Here is a 24,613-nt window from a genome sequence, read left to right as displayed (position 1 = left end):
TTTGTTCAGCGCTTGTGACATTTGACAGATTTGGGAATAAATATTTTGTGGCAAGGGTATGCCTTATCAAACATATGCAGATCAGCACTAATTAATGCAAATTAATGTTTCCTGTCTATCTAGTGGGAAAAGAAATGTCCAAATGTTATGAGATCCAGTTAGTATGCATATTACCTTAATTGTTTTGTATGGGATGGCACTTAATTATACTGTGTAAATTGACCTTAATTACTTAGTACTAATGGGGTTCATGTTATAATATCACAGATTGTTTAAGCTGACAGGATGACCAAGGGAGAAGAGTATAATTTCAGTATAATGAGCTTTGAGCAAAGAATCTGTCCCATTTTGCTTTGCTGAAAAATGTGTAAAACTGACAAAATTCTCAAAATGCGTTGAGGTCGATGGGCTTTTTCGTGTTTAAACTGACAGGATGACCAAGGGAGAAGAGTATAATTTCAGTATAATGAGCTTTGAGCAAAGAATCTGTCCCATTTTGCTTTGCTGAAAAATGTGTAAAACTGACAAAATTCTCAAAATGCGTTGAGGTCGATGGGCTTTTTCGTGTTGACTTCATGCTTAATACATGAAAGTAAATGGGCGTTTAGTCATTGCATATTTTTGCAAAAATATATGCCAATGGCAAAATAAAGAGTTTTACCATGAATCTATACTATAAAACTGTTGCATATCACTTATTTGCAATCCAGGTTTGTACATATAATCAGTCTTGGGGTAATTAAATATTGTACATTATTTAATATTTGCTGTATCCCACGACTTTTTAAATGTGATACATGTTATTCTTCATAGGTGATTCATAAAATACTGTAGGGGGCCTAACATACACTAGGGTGCATATTTTTTTTTTAAACTAGACAAGTTCAGTTGCCCATAGCAACCAATTCATCTGGTACAAGTTTGAAAATGAAAACAATGCTACAAGCAATTTTATGCGTTGCAGCATTCATTTAGTGCCTTTATAACAATCCTGCATACTCATACTTGATTATTATTTGTATTTTGTATCACTTTCTTGTTGGGAAACAGCTTTATTTCATATTGTAGGCCAGATTCAATTTGATTATTCGTGGGAAATTCGTGAATTTGCGCGCCAATTTTGTCCAAATGCATTAAAGTCAATGGGCGTCCGAAAAAAAGTTTTTATGCGCGCAACTATTTTATCTGCATGCAATAAGAGCAATTTTTGCAATAAGTCCGATTCAGGTTTTCTTTAGATTTTTTCGTATTTGTACCCAATCCAATAAAATTGTGATTTTTTTTAAAAAAATAAATAAGGTCAAATCATGGATTCTAGTTCGGTCTAACTTTTTTTATTTAAATACTCAGATAAATTCGGACTGTGATAAATAAGCCCCAAATGTATATTAAACTGGGGAATACAATTTTTAAATAATTTCCTGTGTGAAATTGTGTTTTCAATGTGACAAACAGTTTTGTTGATCCTAAATATTGGTTTGGTTATTGATTTATATCAGCTCTATAGCATTACTTTTCAGTTATTCAGAAATGAGCATACTAATTTACTTTTTACATTTTAATGTTTTATAATGTTGCTTATACTGTAACTAAAGTTCTGTTTTTGTGCAGGATATAGTAACAAACGTATCTCCGAGAATCATACGTGGAACTACCATTATCCAGATAATGTAAATTTTATAGGCATAATGTAGTCATTTCATTCCTAGTGGGATGGACACCTCTAAATGTTACTATCCTCCCTTTAACCAGGTGATACATTTATTACATGTACTGCATTGAAGCATCTTTGGTCCCTTACATGACACATTTTTATGTAGTTCCGGTTAAAAAGAATTAATCTTCTTAACCTACTCTACAGTCATAGATAATGCAAGGTGCAAACCATCAAAATGACATCAAACTGCATCAAAATTAGAGTTCACCACAGTAAATTTCCACCACTATCATCCCTATGGAAATTTTTAGAAGCATATTTATCAATGTGTGAAAGTTCACCGTGTGGTAAATATTCATTTAAAAATCCCATATGAAAATTCCAAATAATTAACACTTTGATAAATCTGCCCCATATTGGTGTGGTGTACCAATACACCAATGTGAATACGCTGGGCAAAGACATTTTGGGGTGCTGAGTAATTCTAGTAATACAAAGAATCCTTGGGGTGCTGAGTCATTACAACAGTACAAAGCAAAATCAGCCTTGCACTCCCACTGAATGAAGTAAAAAGTCTCTTTTGTAACATGTAATATGTTTCATTAGCTCTAAAAATATTTGCAAACACCTTTGTGAACATTAGCGACCATGTTTGCATCCTTTTTGACCATTTACAGATCTTAGCAACTTCCTGACAATATTTGCAAACAAATGGCTTTTTGCGAACAAATGGCTTTTGCGAACATGCGCAGTGTATATAGTAGGGATGCACCGAATCCAGGATTTGACCAAGATTTGGCCAAATCCTTCTGTCCGGCCGAACTGATTCCAAATCCTTATTTGCATATGCAAATTAGGGATGGGGAGGGAAATCGAGTGACTTTTTGTCACAAACCACGAAGTAAAACATGTTTCACCTTCCCATCCCTAATTTACATATACAAATTAGGATTTGGATTTGGTTTGGTATCCGGACAAATCTTTCGTGAAGGATTCGGGGGTTTGCCCGAATCCAAAATAGTGGATTTGGTGCATCCCTAGTATATAATAAAATTTCACAATTGCAAAGCATTTTTTTATGACAAAATATTTAATGACACTCCAGAGCAGATGTTAATGATAACCTTTGCTTAGCGATACTGAGCAATGAAATATATACCAGAAGCGATGATCAAAATTTTTCGTTGAGTTTCAATACAAAAATTATGCCCATAGACTCAAATGGGTGAAAAAAATTGTTGCACCGCATCGTGCCACAAAAAAATTTGACGCCCATAAACTTCACTGCATTTTGGCAAATTTTCGCTGTTTCACAAATTTTTGGCAAAGTGAAACGTGTCAGATTCGACCATCTTTTTTCACCAGCAAATGGTTTTACATTGCAAGCAGTACTAAACATGGCCATTTTAATTATCACTTGCAATTTTTAATTACATTCCTCCTTAAGACCTTACACACCACTAATTCTCTAAACCTTATTTACATAATGTATTCACCATCCCTCCCTTTCTCATTTGCAATAAACTTACTGCTGTTCATGACCTCTTCAACTCAACTATCAACTACCAACAACTTCAACTACCATGGTAAAGGAGTGGAATTTTCCTCTCACCTAATGTCGGTTTCTATCCTACTAGCTTTAGTCCACAGCATACATTTATTTTGTCCTTACATGTTGCAGTTATAAAACCCCCATGGTTCCTATACTAGCTATCTAGATCATTGTGCTGCTTGCCTCCAACACTGCCTATCCTACTGCCCACCAGCTCTCATTCTAGGTGACATCAACTCTTGTTTACTTTATTTATCTTGGTGCACTGACTTGCCTACTTACGCTGAGGGTCAGATCTTCTGCAATCTTTTCACCGTTACTAACTTTCCTTTCCCCCACCTAAACATCACCTACTTTCCTTTCAAACACTCTCTATTGTATTTAAAATTATCTCATGCCATACAAAAATTCAAAAACCTTAATTCAGTTGACCAACAGCAACTCTCTCTATACAATGCTCTCCCATAACCTCTTCACACTCTCACTCCTCCCACCCACTTAACACACTCAACAGACACAGAGCTCATCAAAGAAGCCAGTGATCTATTGGCTTATTCCATGTTGATTAATCTATATCTTCCTGCAGCCTCTGACACAGTGGACAACCCACTCCTCCCAAATATTTTGTAACTAGCACATATGGCACTGCTCTTTCATGGTTCTATCTTGGATTTGGAATAATGTTTTCATTTTAACTAGTGATAGGCGAATCTGTCCCATCTCGCTTCGTCGAATAATTAACAAAACGGTGAAAATTTGCAAAATGCATTGAGGTCAATGGGTGTAAAAATAATTTTGGTGCGTGACAATTTTAGACGATACCGGAAATTTCTAGACGTGTGACTATTTTGTCCAAATGCATTAAAGTCAATGGGCTTCTGAATAATATTGGTGCGCAACAATTTTTATTGGGTTTGTTTGCTTCTGGTATCATGGGAGGTTAAAACCCTCATATTACAGACTTATTGTATATGCATCCCATCGAATGGGGAGAGAAGTTTAAGAGTCTTTATTGAGTTCAAAATATTATTTTCTAAAAACTTCTCTAGATATTGTGGTGTCTCTAAGTAGCAAGTAAATGAGTCTTCAGAGTCCTCTGCCTCTGCATTTATCCCACCCTAAAAGCAAAATTTCACCATAGCATTATATGACCAAGTGCCAGGATATACTATACTTATATATGGGGTATATGGTAACATATTAGGAGTAATTTACAGTTCAAGAATTTGTAGGATTAATTTGTCATGTCACTTTATGGTAGTGCATGGAGTCGACTTTGGAGGGTAGGCAAGAGGGTAATATTTTATTAGAAACTGATTCAGAGTAGTGGTGTCAGGAATAGCATGTACAGCACATGTACATTGTTTCTATGGGTTATGTTGAATAGCTTTTCATAGACATGCTGTCCAAGATTTGCGTGTCTAAATGGTATGATGTTTTCATATCTTTTGTCCTTGTTCCAGATTAGTATCTTTGATCTATGGCTTGCATGCCAACATTTCTCAGATACTAGTATGTATTTACTGTATTATCTTTAAAACTATGCAGGAATCTGAGTTAAGCCATATACAGTAGATTGGCCTTAAATGTTTTTAGATATAGGTTGGCCTTTTATTCGTTGCATTTTTTTTCTCAGAGAATAACACAAGAACACTAATAATTACATGCTAATTTAAAAGTCAACCATTTGTATTTGCTAAGAACTTAACATCCAAGCAAAGTTTTTTTTATTAAACCATAGGATTTTTGTGGACCAGTGTTTAACATACAGTAAATATGGCAAAAATAGCAAGGATCTGATGCAGAGATTTGTATGTCATCATCATAGAAAATAAGTCAACACCCACTCTTTAGATGTGATGTTAGAAGGCAAGAAGAAGATTGCATTATTAAGGTGAAGCTACTGAGCAGGTGCTATGATTAGAAACACTCCGCATAATGTTTTTCCTCATGTGAAAGCAGCACAGCACATGGTTGCAACAGTGAAGCTTTTGATGCCTAAGTGGCACTTTATGCCATTATTTTGAAAAAATAGAGTGCTTTTTTCATGTTGTTGACCTTGTGCAGCCATAGAAAGAGTCCTATTTAGTAATAGCTAAAGACCTTTACATTGTTATGTTTTAATAAAGGCAGTCATTAGTTAAAACAGCTGCTGCCCAGAGGATTTTTGAACAATATACAAATTCACATCTTTACAATGTATTAAATCAATCAGAATACAAGTTCCTAGTTTTTGAATCCTCAAAAATCTGCTTTTCAGAAGGCCAGCATCAAATATTTTTTTCTCTGTTTCTGCTTAAATGTGATGCAAATCCAAAAATAACATGTTGCCTAATGAAAGAAAATATATTTGTAAGCAGCTTTCAAACATGTGTTCATTAAAAATATTTAATTGTTTCAAAGTAACAGAAATATTTTTTTCTAGAACAAAATCCCACTCTCAACTATTCTATTAATAATAAAATCCTTCAAATTTTACTAAGTACGTTACTGTATTTGAAACTTTGTCTAGAATATATCTTATTCATATATGGCAACAATTACATGAATCACAAAATATTTTTTAATCTATGCGTTACAATTTGAAGAAACGATATCCCTTAAATATGTAACATTATCGTAATGGAAATGTCTGTGGGCACTGAGCAGAACAACTACGAGGGAAATTACAATCCTTAACTGCCATTTCATGCAGAATGCAACAGAAAATTGGTGTTTTCTGAATTGCTTTTTATGTGTGGGCTGCTTTCCTCCACTGTTAAAAAGCAACATAATAAATATGATTACCTGAAAGATTATTATTTATGCTTTACAGATAATTTACTTTTTAGAGTATTGTATTTTTTGGTTCTAATTTCAAAATGAAATATTCTAAACACATACATAAAAGGCTAGAGGTTAATGTTTTATAAAATTATTCATATAAGAAACAGAAAAAAACCTTAGAAAATGAATAAGAATACAGGTCAGTTATGTCAAGTCTTTCTGATATCCTGGATTTTATCACTATGCAGAATCTTCTTATTAAGGTAGCACAAGAAGAATAGATTTATAGACTAGAGGTGCAATGTTTAATATGTCCATATCCGCCTGGATTGACAGTTCCTACAGACATAAATTTCCCAAGAGACACAGTGTTACTGGTGTCAGTGGTTGGCATTATTTACTTCAATGTTCTATTATTAAATTGATAACAAGATAATTCCTGTGCTTCACAGAGACATGACAGGATTTGTAATTGTTAACTCTATTATTGCACAATTTTTAGAACCTTGGTGGTTTTCATATTTATTATGAGTCAAGGTGTTCTGGCCCATTGCTTTGAATATCTCCCTAAGCTTTTACAATTATGTAAATTTTCCTCAAAAAGATCAAATAATAGATCAGGTATTGTATTAACTTTTCACAATTTTACAGTATGTTTTGGTAAATAAATCTGTGTCACGGCATGGTGACATGGTTTAGCATGGTTGATTCATAGGAAATTTGTTCTTACTGTAATTTCTCTTTCCTTTGGATCCAAGCAGCAGCACATATGAGATTAATTCTACCCTTGAAAAGGACAGTTAGACACACCTCCAAACAATTAAGTGCCCCATAAAAACTCTCCCTTATTCCCCATTCGCCATTGTCATAAAAAAGTAACACCATAATTGCTTATCAACCATTTATTGAACAGAGGGTGGGAACTACTGCTGCTGCTTGGATCCAAAGGAAAGAGAAATTATGGTAACAACAAATTTCCTATTTCCTTTGCATCCTTCACAGCAGCACATATGAGACATAGAAAGTAATTTTACTCTATAGGGAGGGAACTTCCAGACATCACAGACTGGAGAATCTTTCTGCCAAAATTTGCTTCCTGTGAAGCCCAGATGTCAAGCCTATAGTGCTTTGAAAAGGTATGCAGGCTACTCCATGTAGCTGCTCTGCAAATTTGGTCTGCTGACACTTGACTTCTTTCAGCCCAAGATGTACCCATCACTCTGGTGGTATGTGCTTTAATGAAAACTGGAGGTGAAAGATTTGCTAATTCATAACATAAATGAATAGTCCATCTGGCAATCGTAAACTTTAATGCTTTACTACCTCTTGTTCGACCTGAAAAAGCGACCAGTCCGTTTTTCTGAAGGAATTAGATTTCTGTAAATACATTTTCAATGCTCTCGCAACATCCAGAGAATGAAGCTTCTCCTATTCCTTGTCCACTGGATTTGGGAAGAAAGAAGGCAACACTTCTCAACAATCTCTTGATTAATAATGGAGTTTGTGGATACCTTTGGCTGGAAAGATGGAACAGTTCTTTATATGACCCTGTTCTCCAGAAACATAAGATAAGGCTCCTCAGCTATGCAGTATCACTTCTCTGCTCAGTTGATCCGCCACACATTGTCCACTCCTCTTATGTGGACTGCCAAAATCTGCAACAAATTGGGCTCTGCCCAATGAAGCATCTTCAGAGATTCTCTCAGCAACAACGGAAACCTGGTCCTCCCTTGCCGATTTACATAGGAGACGACCGTAGCATTGTCCGTCTGGACCCTTACGTCTTTCCCCACAATAGACTCCTGGAAGCTCTTAAATGCCAAGCTTACAACTTTCAGCTCCCTGAAATTCAAGGAGAGAGTCCACTCCATTATGGACCATGTCCCTTGGACCGAATGGCTGCCTAGATGGGCTCCCCATCCTTTGCCAGATGCATCCATTGTAAGTATACAGTTCTTCCTCTGTAGTAGTGACCTGTCCTCTGTCAATCTGGCAGTCTGGAGCCACCACCTGAGCTGGGATCTGGTGTCTCTCGACAGGATCCATGATCTGTCCAGAGAAATTATTTTCCTGTCCCATCTCTTCAGAAGTTTCTGTTGCAGCAAACTCATGTGAAGACGAGCCCACGGTACTGCTTCTATCACTGAAGACATCCGCAGAACTCTCATCACTTTCCTGGCAGATACAAGTATCGGTATATGGTTTATCAACCTTGCTCGTCTATCACAAATCCCAATAACTGTTTCCTTCTTCCCGGTTGTAGAGATTACTTCTGGATATTGACTATCCAACCCAGAAATTGAAGGAGGTTTAGAACTCTGTCTAAATGCTTCTTTAACAAACTCTCCGAAACAGCCGTGAGCCACCAATCATCCAGATATGGTACAATGTTGATTCATTCTCCCCTTAATACAGCTACTACAGCTGTTACAATCTTTGTGAAGACCCTTGGGGCACAGGAAATGCCAAATGGTAGGGCTGTGAACTGAAGGTGCCAAATCTCCCCCATGATGTTGTAAGGAGCGCGGTCCAGCGCGTCCCTTCCCGCCGGCGTTCCGTCCAAAATGTCGCAGCCCAGGGCAGGCCACGTGGGAAGTCGGCAATGTCGCCTCGTCTGGACGCAGCGAATTTGCGACAGCGTCAAAACGTGCAGCGTCAATGTGCAACGTCAGCGCGTGACGCATGATGTCACTACGCACGTTTGCGTAGTGGCACATGCAAGTAGACATCTTTTAGATCTATTGTTGCCATATAATCTCCTTGATCTAGGAGAATGATAACCATCTTGATTGACATTCTGAAAGTCTTTTTCTTCATGAATGCATTTAAGTATCTCCGGTCTATGACCATGCGCAATCTTCCATCTGCCTTGAGAACTAAAAAAAACATGGAGTACACTCCTAGCTTTATCTCATCTGTAGGTACATTTTCCATAACCTTGTTTTGGACCAAATCCAGGATTGCAACTTGCCGAGCTAGTTGCTTTACCCGGTTTTTTGATTGAGGGGTAATAAGGAAGCATGGGCTGGGTAGCTTTAAAAACTCTATCCTCAAGCCTTCCTATATCACTTGAAGTGCCCAAGGTTCTTGAACCACCTCTGCCCATTGTTGCATAAAAAAGCGCAACCTTCCTCCTACCCCCTTTCTTATGGCGTAATGAATTTGAAGCCTTAAAGGGGTAGGAAGTTTTACCCTTGGACTTCAACTCTGGGGCCTTCCTAAAGGATCTAAATTTATCTGCCCCTTCTCCTTGATTCCTATTCCCACCTCTGTGGGTATAGCTAGGGGGAGGCCTTCTTCGTTTACGAAAAAAGGAGCTTTTCCAATTACCTTTGGCTTTTTCCTGGTGTAAATTCTTGCACTTGTTATCTGACAGTTTATCCATAATTTCATTTAATTGTTTTCCAAAAAGATGCTCTGGCTGGAACTTCATAAATAGTTTTTAGGCGTAACGTCTCACTACCAAGGTTTCAACCAGGCAGCTCTTTGAGCTGTCGTGGACAATCCCATAATCCTAGCTGCTAACCTAAGATTTTGAATTGATGCATCACTGTATGGACCAGCCAGAACTTTAACTCTTGGGACTGGTGTTTCTGGACATTCGGTGCACTAACCGAGTGAGCCACTGGAGGCTCTTGGGGCTGGTCTTGATCGTGTCTTATTGTTGTTCTGTATTTCTGTCTGTTTCCAGTTTGTCTCCTCCCTTCTTGTTACCCTCATTTGTTTTGTATTTCCTAATCACCTGCCCTATATAAACTCCGCCCTGAGCTTTGCTCAGGGCTGAGTCATTGATTGTATTCATCGGTTCCTTGTTCCTGTGATTCCTGTGAATCTATGTTTTTCCTAACCATCCTATCCTGGAGAGAAAAAAAACATGGCCAATGGGGAATAAGGGGGAGTTTTTATGGGGCACTTAATTGTTTGGAGGTGACTTAATTGTTTGGAGGTGTGTCTAACCGTCCTATCTTTTCAAGGGTAGAATTAATATCATCAGTGCTGCTGTGAAGGATGCAAAGGAAATCACGTGTGTTTTTCAAAATGTACCATATAATATGTGATGGAAAGTGTCACATAAGTGCATGACCGTATACAGTGTACATATATGTATCCATGCAGGGTTGCTGCCCTAGCCAATTTGTAAGGTAGGATACAGCAGCTCTGTTCAACTCATTTTATATTATTATCCTTCGTTTTTTCTCATTGTTGCAGCAAAGTCTTTATAAAAACCTGCAACTTGTGCAGGTAAGTAAAGAAGCACGCTGACACAGTTGTAAGGTCCTGGTTTAGGTTTGATTTGGTATATATTGTTGGTAATATATTGTATAGGGTCAAGTATGTATTGTAGTCTTTTCCAGCTTTTCATACTGTATGTACTCATGGGGAGGGTTACAAGATCACTTAAAAATTCAGGGACACATTTAATTAATAAACTTACATGGCTGCACTGATTGTATTTAAATTATCTTTCAATCAGTGAACCCTTCTATCTGAAGTTTCTAGAAGTTCACCTGACTTTTCAAGTGATCGGGTAACCTTATTTTACAGATGAGAGCTACAGTAGAACTTTGAACAGTAAGAGAATTGCCTTGCTGACTTGAAATGGGACTGGTGAGTGAACTACAGAATCAGGATTGGAGAGCGTAGAATAGTCACAGGCCGGAATCAGGATTGGAGAGAGTAGAATAAGCAGACAGGCAAGGAGCAGCTAGGAGAGTACAGTATAAACAGCCAGGCAAGGGTCAGGATACAGAGTTCAGAATAGTCAGGCAAGGGTCAATAACCAGCGGATCAATAGGAATCACTTAGGAATAGCACCAGGAACAACCTAAATTGAACCTAACAACGGGCAATGTGTTTTATTACAAAGCCAGTTTAAATAGTTCGAATTTCGCGCCATTGCGCAATGACGTCATCACGCCAGCGCATAAAACCCGAAGCACGTGTGCGCCATAGCAGAACCAGCACTGAAGGGAGCAAGCAGCACGCGGCGGGCATCCCCACCGGAGACGTTTCGGGGAACCCCGCCGCCCACTAGACCACCAGGATGAGTCTTTACACTGCTCAGCTAAAATGATCTCAAATTATTTAAAATGTCAACCAAATCCTGAAAGACTTGGAAGAAAATGGAAAACTACCATTCGAATCGATAGAAGAATAGCCAAAATGACAAAGACTCAGCCTATGATCAGCTCCAGGAAGATCAAAGAAGGTCTAAAGTTACCTTTGAGTACTGTTACAATAAGCAAGAGCAAGCTATCAGAAAGAAGCCCCCGCAAAGTCAAATTGTTGAAAAAAAGGTGTGCTGAAGATGTTCCAGTTGGCCGAAGAATACACTGAATAGCCTAAAGAGAAACAGTGCAACATTTTGTGGACTGATGAATGTATATTGTTCTTTTATTTGTTTGAATTCATTTGTCAGATGAACCCCAAATGAATTCAAGTCACAGTACACTGTGAAACATGGTGGTGCAAGGATCATAATATGAGGATGTTTATGATACTGTAAGGAGGGTAACTCACCCTGGTGGTCCAGTGGTGCGGCGGGGACGCCTGCCGTGCTGCTTTCCCCTTAGTGTGCGCGCGGCGCGCACTTCCGTGTTTTATAGGCACATGCCCTGCTTCAGCGCATGGAGGACCATGAGCTGAAACAAAACTACTTGCTTCAGGGGTTTCACAGTCTGACCCGCAAGCTTGAAACATCACAGCAGCCAATCAGTCCGGTTGTTTCTTCCCCTGTTGGTTCCTCTGCTATGTGGGGTAATTCTGCTATGTTCTCAGGACTAAAAAGCCTGTCTATCAGTATTCAGGGCAATATACCTATGACGTCATCAGAAAGTTTTTGTTGGAAAAAGACTGCAGAGGAAGTTCCAATGACCTATTGTCTTGTTGACTCGTACAGATTCTTGCTAGTTCGTCTAGAGTTGAAATCTCAAATTCACCACTAAAAGTAACTCTGCATAACAGTACTGTATTCTGTTGCTTAGGTAGAAGTTACACATGCAACCATACATACCTGCATTCATAAGGTTACTTAACAAAAGTGCAATCATGATGTGTAGGTATGGGACTTGTTATCCCAAATGCTTGGGGCCTGGTGTTTTCTGCATTAGGGGCCCTGCTGTAATTTGCATTTCCATACCTTATATCTGTTCAAAATCATTCAAACATTAAAAAAAACGAATAGTTTTGCAGATGTGGTGCACAGGAAACAACAGTTCTGCAAGCTCTGAAAAATATAGCAAAGTGAATGTGATCCATGATACCTGAAAGTTTACCTATTATACAACTAATCTTATTCTCACTGACTGCTCTAGTACACACCAACATTTATACTTTACAGTACAGTGAAGTACTTTGATGCAAAAGGTGTGATTGTTGTAGTGTTTATTTTTTTACTAATTGCTTCTACTATTTGCTCTCAATTGGATAGATTAGTTGATATTAAAAAGTATGGGACTATATATAAACAAATGTCAAAGCAAACTATATATTTATTAAAAAAATTGTTATAAGATTATAGCGATGCAATAACTATCACATTTTCTCAGTTGGTGCCAGGGATTGGCTTATTCATTCCTTACTCTCTTTGTATGGTGTCTTCTTTAAAGAAGACCTTTTGAGTGCAATAGCCTTTTCATTATATCTTTTTGTCTCTATCCATGTGTGCGTGTGTATACTTTAATTTGTTCTTAGAAAGGACATATAATAACTTGAAAGAGTATGGAAAAAACAAACTTGAAAAGTGCTAAATAAATGAACAAGCAACTATTCTGGGAAGTTCTATTAGCCTAAAGACCATCATATGAAGGAAGCTACACTAAAAGAAAGCCTAAACAATTTGGCAGCAGTTAAAGAAAACATCACGTAGAAGTGGGCACAATATCTAAACTGGCAATCAAACAAAACAAATGATGCTGGTGTTCTGTGCAGGGAGGCACATAGGCATTTGGCTCTTGGCCCAACAAAGCGTCAAGAGTCACTGGCAGAGGACATTCTGGGAGGCGTTTAAAGACCCTTACTTGAATTATAACCTTGTTAATAAGCACAACACGTAGCTTTGCCCTTCTTGTTGACAGAAATGCCCTTTCCTATTGTTGAGGACATAACTTCCTCCTTCTGGTGAGCCTGTGTGGAATCTAGATTCTGCACGTAGTCAGGGCATATGACTTTTATCACTCACAAATCACAAACCTCTAACTTAAAAACAAATACAGTTGGATACAACTAGCTCTATTAGTGAAGAAATGGCACATCAAATTAGAGCCAATTAATGCTCTTGATACCATATGAAAAACAGCCAAAAAGCTTATTTTGGATTTGACTGGGCCCTTATAACTGAGGTCATCTGCATGAATACAGCATTAAAATCAATACTAGATTTACTACAAAAAAAAACCCTGAGATCTGACAAAGAGCAGAAATACATGACCAACACTATTCTATGCCCACACTCAGCACTTTAATTTGCGAAAGACCACAAACTCACTTTTAATGATCAGTCTGTACATACATGGATTTTTATATGTATTAAGAATGAAATATTAAGAAAGTGGCAGCAGCATAGACTTTAACCTATTTGACAGCAAAAAAACAGATGTTTCTTGCTTTTTTAAGTTTAGCCCAGTTTTAAAAAAAAATATAAGTGATTATTGGTATGCTTTTTTTTGCTAATGATCTGTTTATAAAACAAGAGTCTGCTAAGTGCCTCAATCCTAGGCAAGCCAGAAGGGCCCTATTCTTTTCAAGGTTTAACTTTTCTTTAACTTTTCATCCTGGATCGAAAAATGTCAAGGCAGATGCACTCTCTAGGAGTTTCGAAGCAGTTTCATCTGACCCTAGTGAGTGTACTCCCATCTGACCTCTCTTCCTTATTGTCCCCTTTACAGTCTTCTGCTCCTGCTGAAACTCCATCTGGTAGATGGTTCGTACCTGAGGGGCTTAGAGAACAAGTGTTAAGGGAGGTTCATGACTCTAAGGTGGCAGGTCATCCAGGTATTGTAAAGACAATTTCTCTACTTTCCCGTCATGTTTGGTGGCCTTCTTTTAAGTTGGATACTAAGGCTTTTGTTAATTCATGTCCAATTTATCAAAGATCCAAATCCTCTCATAGTTTATCCCAGGGTCTGCTAAATCCATTACCCATCCCTGCAAAACCATGGTCCCACATTTCCATGGATTTTATTGTGGATTTGCCCTCTTCTCAAGGGAAAACTGTGATTTTGGTGGTGGTAGACAGGTTCAGTAAAATGGCTCATTTTATTCCTCTACCTCACCTTCCTTCTGCTAAAACCTTGGCTGATCTGTTTATTACTCATATTTTTAAGTTACACGTGTTTCCTGAAAATATTGTTTCTGACAGAGGGGTTCAGTTTGTTTCCAAATTTCGCTTGCTTTTTGTTCTTTAGTTGGTACAGAGTTGTCCTTTTCTTCTGCCTATCATCCCCAGACAAATGGCCAAACTGAAAGGGTCAACCAATCCCTTGAGCAATATCTTCGATGTTATGGTCCCATAACCAGTCTACTTGGGCTGAATTTGCATATAATAGTGCTTCCCATTCATCCTCTGTGGGAATCTCCTTTTTTTGTAGTTAATGGATTACATCCCAAAGCTTTTTCTTTTTCTGGCTCTGCCTCTCCTGTACCCTCTGCCAATGTTTCTGTAGAACAATTTTCCAAGATTTGGTCCCAGGTCCACAACTCGCTGTCCGCAGCTTCCTCGGCCCAGAAAAAAGCTGCTGACAGATCCCGTAGAGAGGCACCTCAGTACAAGGTGGGGGATTTGGTATGGTTATCAACAAAGAATATTAAACTGAAGGTTCCCTCTCCCAAACTCGGTCCCAGGTTCATTGGTCCATATCCCGTCATTGCCATAATCAACCCTTCCTCTGTTCATCTAAAATTACCTTCTAACTTCAAAATTTCTAACTCCTTTCATGTTTCCCTTTTAAAACCTGCATCTAATGTCTGTAATTTGTCTGTTCCTCCCCCAGTGTTGGTTGATGGTTAGCCTGAATATGAGATCCAGGAGTTCCTTGACTCCCGCCTTGTGCGAGTTAAGCTACAATACCTTACTAGGTGGAAGGGCTTTGGTCCTGAAGAGAACTCTTGGGTCTCAGTTGAGGACATCAGGGCTGACCGCCTCAGGAAGCAATTTCACTCCAAATTTCCTGGTAAACCTGGGGGTCCAGTGGCCCCCCCTAGAGAGGGGGGTAATGTAAGGAGGGCAACTCACCCTGGTGGTCCAGTGGTGCAGCAGGGACGCCCGCCGCGCCGCTCCTCTTCTCTTGCGCTGCCTTCCCCTTAGTTTGCGCGTGGTGCGCACTTCCGTGTTTTGTAGGCGCATGCGTCCTGGCATGATGACGTCAGTGTGCAAAGGCACGAAATTTAAAAGTATTAAAGGGGTATTTTACTGTTTTGTCATTGCCCGTGATAGGATTGTTATCCTGGTGCTTCTTAGCCTTGTGCTTTCTGTTCCTGAACCAAGATCTTGTTTGTTAATCTGTGTTTGACCCTGCCTGTATACGGACTACTCTGAACTCTGAATATTGACCCAGCCTGAACTTTGACCACTCTTTTGCCTGATCCCATCTGTCTGATTGATACCCGGTTTTTACCCTTGCCTGCCTGACGATTCTGTTATCCGCCTGCCTCGACCCAGCCTGTCTGACCATCCGCTTGCCTTGACCTTTGTACTGTGACCTTCGGCCTAAAGACTTTGCTAAACAGCCGTGCCCCTTCACCAGCCAGAACATATCGCCTTGCACCCCTCGTTAAGTCCAGGTGGCACCCAAATAAGCTGAGGGCTCCTCCCGAAGCCCAACGGTGGTCACACTACTGGTGAAGCCGAGCCGAGACCAGGGTGCCTGGCACTTGTTCAGGTATTGGGTGCAGGCCGTGACAGATACTATGGTGTTGGGCCTATTTATCGCATACAATACATTTCAATACTTGAAGAGGTCATGTTGCCTTATGCTGTAGGTGTTTTAACAAGACAATTACCCCAAACACACAAGTAAATAAGTTCCAGACCAACAAGATTTATATTATGGAGTGGTCAGCCCAATCCCCAGACCTTAATCCAATAGAAAACTTGTGGGGTGACATCAAAAATGCGGTTTCTGAGGCAAAACCAAGAAATGCATAAAAATTGTGAAATGTATCAGATGCCAGAAGTTGGTCAACTCCATGCAATACAAATCTGCAGCAATTTTCAGAGACAGTGGTTGTACAACTAAATATTAGTGAAACATTTTTCAGTTTATACAGTGAATCTTTAAGTTTGTAAAGAAGAATGCAGACACAGCAATTTTTTGAAACAGCCAAATGTTCCCTTTTCTTCACTTTCTGTAAAGGAATAACACAAATGTTATCCATTTTTCTTCATGGTTTTTGATTTGGAATAGAAAGTACTATATGCATATTGGTTATTGTACAACCCAGAGGCACCACAGACCTATGACAGATGTGCTACTAGTGTACCATCTGAAACTTCCCATCGTTCTTGAGCTTAGCTATTTGAACTAATTTGCAATTATTCATATATGTGCATCTGCACATTCTCTAAGAGGCACATTTCCTAAAATTTTAGATCTTATATTTTTACGTAATTTGAGAAAATATTGTAATGACTAAGAAAAAACTGATCAAGTTTGTGATTTGTATTAGAAAATTAATAAATTTGCCTCCCTGTGTCAGGCAGACTGTGACTGAATGAGTGCACATATAATGGGCATTCTTAAAAGAAACACTCTGGGATTTAATATATACTGTATAGAGGAGGGGGATGCAGGTTGAATTAGAATGTTACAAAGGAAACTGACATTTCTTTTTATCATCAGAGTAACATGTTTTATTCAAAATTTTATCAAACATATTATTCTCAGTACACTGAGTACAAGAAAGAAAACAATAAAAATGGAAAATAGTAACATAAAAGTATATAACAAAATATGGTACAGGAGGAATGTTTACACCATAATTACAATAAAGCTCTATTATAAACCGAGTTTTTCAGCATCCAAAATGTGCTGAAAAAGTCTACCTCGGCTTATACTCGGGTCAGCGGTACCCGAACCGAGTAGCTGAGATTGCAGTCACTTTTAATCATTCCTATACCAGCAGTACACTTGGGGAGAGACTGCAATATCCCACAATGCCCTCTGTTGGTTATATGAAAGAATAACAGTGCGCCCTCTGTTGGTTATATGAAAGAATAACAGTGACTGCAATATCACACAGCGCCATCTGTTGGTTATATGAAAGAATAACAGTGACTGCAATATCACACAGCGCCCTCTGTTGGTTATACGAAAGATTAACAGTGATGGCAATATCAAACAGCACCCTCTGCACATGGTAGTGGGACAGTGGGACAATGCACACAGTAATCCGTTTGGCAATTCTCTGTCACCATCAACTTTGCAAAGAAGTCCAGTTGATCGCTGGGGGGGTCGCTTTGGCAGAATGTGTGCTGCTGGGAGACAGGGCTGTAGTTGTGTCTAGGCTTATACTAGAGTCAATACGTTTTCCCAGTTTTCGTAGGTATTAGGTATCTCGGCTTATACTCGGGTCGGCTTATACTCGAGTATATACGGTACATCATTTCCATTTGCTGTGATAGTAATGACTGGCTTGAAATAGATAATATACATTAGATCCTGATCTCTTAGTTTCCCCTAACTCTTCATATAAGGCTCCCTTTTTAATGCCATTAGTAAAGAGGGGGTAAAGTCAAGGGGGCAGGGGTCTGGAGGCTGGGATATAAGTTCGTAGGGAGCTCATATTTCCATAGAGGGTTGCACTTTTTTTTTTTTAATTTGTGCTATTGCTCCCTTGAAATTTATATTACTTCTCAGCCTTTATGAACTTCTGCTATTGTAGGAGACAGGTTTTTTTCCAATTTGCTGCTATAGATATATGAGATTCATCAATTTATTTGATGATTTGGAGAAGACCTCTGCTGGCTTTCCTAGTAGAAAAATGTGGGGGTACCCTCTGTACTTCCTCCCAGAAATGGGAAATGTGGGGGCATGTCCAAAACAAATGATATAACATGTCTGATTCTCTGCAGCCCCTCCAACATGAACTTGGAACAGTTGGGGGTATTTTATTCAGTTTTGCAGGGGTTTGATACCATGACATCAATATCTTATAGATGTTCTCTTTTTGTTTCATACAAGTAAATATTTCCTTGCATTTATCCATATAGAGTCCTGTTTACTTACTTTACTTACTAAAATTTTTAAATAATGGGCTATTTATAGAAGTCAACTATCCAAAATAAATGAGGTGGAAGGGCTGGTTGGGATTGAGCTGTCCAAAAAAAAGAACCATAAATTTGAATTGCTGTAGAACTGCTTTTGAAGTATTTCCATTTTCACACACACACTTGAAATTAATTTATTCCAACATTGTCTTTTAAAGCACAATGTTGTTCTGTTTTGTAATAAAAATTTTAAATAAGACAATGTTTCTCTAATTAATAAACTTGTTAATGAAATTAACAGCTGTTGAAGGCATCAGATGCTCCAGACTCTTTACTCTTTGGTATGATCCCAAAGGAGATTTGGGCTTCATGAATATAATTTGACAAAACCTATCTCAGTCACTTCTAATTTACAGCAGCTCACCTCTAACATGCTTGTGATTTTGTCTAATAAAACATTTAATATAAATGCTAGAGTAGAACATTGTTGCCTTGATTCCTTGTGTTCATAATAAACGCAATTATTCTGGTGACGTAATTTTGATCTATTTACATCAACGAGCGATGACTGATGCCTTTTGCCTTGCACTTTATTCAGTATTTTGCATTGCAATTTATATTCCCCCTTTTTTAATTAGTTTAATAGTTCCATTACCTTGAACTATCGGATAAATGTGCATGTAAACGTAATTATTTTTTGATAGGCATGTGTAAAAGTGCCCTGTATATCAAGCATAACGACACTGGGATACTCATTGCTAAGATGTATATTCAGTAGGGATCTAATAGGATTATTAAGTATAATTGGTATTTCAGCTGCATTTATAACTGTAGTTACAATGTAAAATATATATTTTACAATTAAACTTATTAAAGAAAGACTTTTATAAGGCAACAACATCTCAGAATCATTCACTGTAACTACTGAATTTGAAGGCAGCATTTGTTGGGTAAAGGCCAGATAGAAGTCTACTGTATAGTGCCACATGAAGTTTTCTCTCACTGTATAATGTGCTGGAGAAACAACTAAGCATTGCTTTTATGCTATTCTATCTTGGGAATGCCATTCCATAACCTACTGTTCTGACTTTATAATGATCTGGGAGTGCTCTTGTCAATTTACTTTCACTTTATAATATGTTAGGGATGCCATTATCCATTGCTATTAGTACTGTTGATGACATTATACATAGTTTTTACTGCATAATATATTATGAAATACAATTCCACACTGTTTTCACAGTGTAATGGACTTTGATTACAGTTATGCTTTCTTCCAATGTTTGGCAAGAAATTATTCGCTGATGGTCTTTTGTAATGCCTGCACAGATATGAAGAGGACACATACTTTATTAGATGCAAAAAGCTATACTTTCAAATCGGCTTTGTTTCAACAAACCTTCAAATGTTGACTTTTACAAAACAATCTCCAATGTGTGCCACAATGACCCCTCCATCTACTTGCCCCCTCCAAGAAATTTCTCCTGATGTGATGTTTTATATTAGGATGAATTTTAATGTGCCCATCCCCTGTAAAATTTTGGTTAACATCTTTTAGTATTGTCTGGACTGGGTATAGAAAAAAAATATTTATTTTTATAGAGTGTTTGTATTACTGTGCTGATGTACATGAACTGCTGTAACTAGGAGCGATTCACAAAACAGAAGTTAAAATGGAAAATCAATGAACATCTTCAGTAAGCGAAATTTGAGCTAAGGCAGCATAAAATCTAATCAGCAATGCTATCACAGGCGTTTGTGTAAAATGTGTATTGAACATTTATTTAAGACTTTTATTATTTATTTTTTGCATATATCCGCTCAAGCATTTTTTTTTAATTCCAGATTATTATTGCCAGCATCATGTGCAGCTACAACAAGGATGACTGGATAGAGCTTTCTCTAATGGCTGAGGTAATGGTTGAAACAATAAAACAACTTACTTGTAATTTGTTTTGAACAAAACATTTTAATAATATATGCCATAAGAAGAAAAGAGATACATAATCTAAAAAATTGGTAAATAAATAATCTGAAAAATTGGTAAATATTGTATTCACATTATACAAGTATATTTATGTTATAATGTAACCTATGTCAAAACATATCAAACTTTAAGGGGCAACTTTTGACATAAACATATCACATATCACACTAACTAAAAATTTTTGACTTTAAAAGTAAAAGAAAGGAAGGCCGCCATCAGGAACAGTTAGAAGTCATGTAGGGGAAGGCTATGACTCCTGTGAAAAAAACAAGCATACAAGTCACACAAGGATTTAAATAAATAATGATAATACTAATCAGGCAGATTTATTTTCTTTATACATTAATATAGGTTTAGGACCTGTTATCCATAATGCTCAGGACCTGGAGCTTTCAGTATCTGTAAGGGATCTTTCCATAATTTGGATCGCCATACCTTAAGTCAACTAAACTATCATATAAACATTAATTAAAGCCAGTAGGCTTATTTTGCCTCCAATATTAAATAATTATATCTTAGTTGGGATCAAGTAAAATTACTGGTTTATTATTAAAGAGAAAAAGGAAATTATTTTTAAAAATCTTTATTTTATTAAAATGGAGTCTATAGTAGATTGACTTCCCATAATTCAGAGCTTTCTGGACAATGGGTTTCCAGATAACAGATCCTAGACCAAGCATTACATATTACATGAGCTATAAAAAAAATAGTTAATGCATTGTGTAAAAAATGTTAGGTTAAGGAATGAATAAATAAATCTTTAAATATATCGACAACTGTAAATAAAACATAACTATTATTTTTGAAACAGCTGTATTAAATATTCATTACGGTTTAATGGATTTTTATAATTGTATAGTTCTCTGTGTTACATGTTGGTGCCATATAAATAAATGGAAAAAAAATACAACAGATATGTAATAATAAAGTGATTTATTGTGGAGAGTGAAGGACAAGAAGGCACAGCCAAAAAAATAGGCCTATCATGTGAGAGAGTTACTTTTACAAATTGAGGTTGAAGTATAGTATCAGTGGAAGGGCAGGTGCAGAAATAACTAGGTTTTAGATTAAATTGTTTTCAAACAGAAATAAAACATACTTTTCTACAACCTCTACTCAACAATTTTAATAAATAAAATAAAAAAAAATATCCATCAATATTATGTTAACCTCTTTATTGATAATTATAAATATTTACTAATGCCAGCAATTAATTGCAAAAAGATTTCACAGCAAAATAGTGTCATTTTTGTGTTCTTGTGTATTGAACTGGGTTTGTGACTAAAGACACATTGGCAATGCAACAATGATTTATCGAAGGGTGGTAGGCAAGAGGCATATAAATCATATAATGTTCAAGGAAAAATAAAAGCAGAGGCTTCCCATTCCCTAAAAAAAAATTAAAAATAGCGAAATGTTCTCCTGTTTTTGTACAGCTTTCTAAAAAGGTATTAATAAATTGATATTGCAGAAAGTATAAAGACTATGCGGTCTTGCATTGCAGGCTGATAAAAAAATAATTGAACATTTGCTCGGCTACACACAATGCTGTCATGTGTCTATCTTTATGTTGCAAGCTATTTTCTTTTTACTTTGTAAATGTACTTAGAGGTAACAACACTTCTGGGATTTAGAGGAATGAAATTAAACATAATCAGCAATTGGCTTTCTGATCTTCAAGACTCAGTCTATTTTATACTTGTATTTACCTAATAGACCTTGAAATCTTTTGTGAAATCCATGCTTGACAAGAGCTTTACTACTTTAAGCTGACTATGATGAATGGCTTTATTATGTTGCCCCCTTTTATTTTTTTAATAGGGCTGCAATGTATAGTGTTCTTTTCATCTTTAATGGTTGTCAGTTTAGGGGGAGGGGGATTAGATGTTTAATTCACTATTCTGTAGTACAGCTTGTGAAAAAAGACCACTTTTAATGCTAACTCTCTGCAGCTTATTGAGACAAAGTGATAGTTAAAATATAAAAAAACTGCTGCTTGTATTATTATTTTTTTTAAGTTTTTATGTTTTAGATGTATATTTTAGATAAATGCTGGTCTCAGATGCTCAGCTAGGCAATTTAATACTGGCTTGTCTTACAACAAAGTGGTCAATTGTACATTATTGATTAAACAATAATTCTCAATGTAAAGTGCCAAGCCTTGCAGGGGTCAAGATCTGAAAGCATAGTAAGGGCATTATGTGGCAGTTATGGCCACTTACATAATAAATAATATGAATTAGGTCTAAGCCTCATTTCCTGGTCTATTTATAGTTTCATTTGTGAATCCTCTATGCTAAGTCAGAGGGGCTAATTTTAATATTAATTTCTTGTGGCTAATCTTGTGTCTAATAATTCAATAAACCATACCCTATACTAAAATAATATTAATATGAGTCAGGCTCAGTTTGAGATGCTTTGTCAGCAGTAACAATTTTAATAATGTAATGTATTGTAATATTATTTTTGCTCATTTGTTCTGAGACCTTTCAATACAGTGCTACACTGTTATTGAATAAGATTCTTACTGTAATATATAAATGTTATTACATTAACTTTTGGGCAAGTAGTTTACTGACAAATGAACTGATCAATGAACTGATATACTAATGGATTACAATTTAAAGGGTGTTAACCCTGATACAGTGCAATACTTGAACATTAAGAACTTTAATGCTAACTATACAGTGACAGTCATGGACAAGTGCATGTATACAAAGATTTAGAAACAATCAGGACAATGAGAAACAGGACATTTTAACTACTGCTACCAGATAATTATTTTGTGAACTAACAATTGTGGATTATGAAGTATAAAATGTATAAAAGTAAAAAAATTAACATGCATAAAAAACATATGGTGGTAGATAGGCTAAACACATAAGAAAGAAGCAGCAGATGAGAAGGAAAAGAAAAGAGTAAGTGCTACAGTAGACAATAAAAGGGAGGATCTTGAAGATAAATTGTAATGCTATGGACTGTTGGGACTTTAATTTATATTGCTCTGCAGTCTGAACACTGCTACTTGAGAATATGTGTCTTTCAGATGGGCCTTCACAAAACTACTATTCTCACATAATCTTTTTGAACCCAAGTGGGTCTTAAATCTTTAAAGTGATACACCACTATATCAATTTCAAATCACAAAATTACATCCCCATATGGTGAAATCTATCTATGATTATAATAATAAAAGAAATGTCCATAGTCCATGCTTTGTGAAGTGAACTTCAAATCAGTCCATTTAAAATCTCCTCTTTATTTTGTGATGACCATCTTGGCATATTAATCAAAATCAATTAAACATCTAAAAAATGTGTCTAATATAGTTAGTTAGCCAAAAATGTAATGTATAAAGGCTGGAGTGACTGGGTGTCTAACATAACAGAACACTACTTCCTGCTTTTCAACTCTGAGTTACTTAGTGAATTGAAGGGGGGCCACATGGGACATAACTGTTCAGTGAGTTTTGCAGTGAGTCAGCATTCTGGTTTGAATCAAAAGCAAACAGTTATGACCCATGTGGCCCACCTCAAGTTACTAATTGGTTACTGCCTGATAACCAATCAGTGGAAACCTAGAGAGCTGCAAAGTAGGAAGTGGTATTCTGGCTATTATGTTAGACATCCAGTCACTCCAGCCTTTATACATTACATTTTTGTCTAACTATATTAGAAATATATATTTTTTTTATTTTGCACTGTCTGGGGGTTATTTATAAACACTGGGCAAATTTGCACCTGGGCAGTAACCCATAGCAACCAATCAGTGATTAGCTTTTTTTCAGCCAGCTGTAGGGTGAACACTGAAAGCAATCATCTGATTGGTTGCTATGGGTTACTGCCCAGGTGCAAATTTGCCCAGTGTTTATAAATAACCCCCCTGTCTTATTTATCCAATTTTTATACAGAACAATTCCTTTAAGAACATCAGGCATCTCAAGGACAGGAGATGTGAAATTAAAAATAGAACTATTACACAAAAGGCACAACTAAATCAGAACCACCTCCATTACTAATTAAAAGACAAAGGTGCATATTCTCGGGCTAACCCTCAGGGATTAAGCGTGCTTTAAGAGTCTTTAGGTGAGTGACCCATTTTTCTAAGTGGTTGCACATCATCTATCACTTGATAACATAACTGACAGATCATATGTAATTGCTCTTTAAAATCTAGAGGTAAGGGAAGGTGTGTATATCCACAACATGTATTTTATTATTTATATTGTTTAATCCAATTTTTTATTGTCTGTGTTGTTTCCCTCACATAATCCCTCTTGTTTCCCCCTCTTAACACATGTATTTAAGAGAGTCTTATTTTTCAAATGTACCAGTTTGTGAAAGGGCTAGTGCTCAAAACATTGAAAAACTTTCACAAGCTTCAGAGTGCTGCAGCGTTTACTGTATTTTCAAATTAGACTTTGATGTTCTTCACATGTGCAGCTGG

General features: G+C 37.0%; 1 pseudogene; it reads left to right on the top strand.

Annotated features, from left to right (window-relative positions):
• The window catches only part of LOC108714999, a 366,710-nt pseudogene that overhangs the window by 203,896 nt on the left and 138,201 nt on the right, over positions 1–24,613 (top strand).

This window comes from Xenopus laevis, chromosome 4S, assembly GCF_017654675.1.
Source record: "Xenopus laevis strain J_2021 chromosome 4S, Xenopus_laevis_v10.1, whole genome shotgun sequence".
Taxonomy (NCBI): Eukaryota; Metazoa; Chordata; class Amphibia; order Anura; family Pipidae; genus Xenopus; species Xenopus laevis.
Note: the sequence above shows the minus strand (reverse complement) of the source record. Positions and strands in the feature narration are given on the sequence as shown.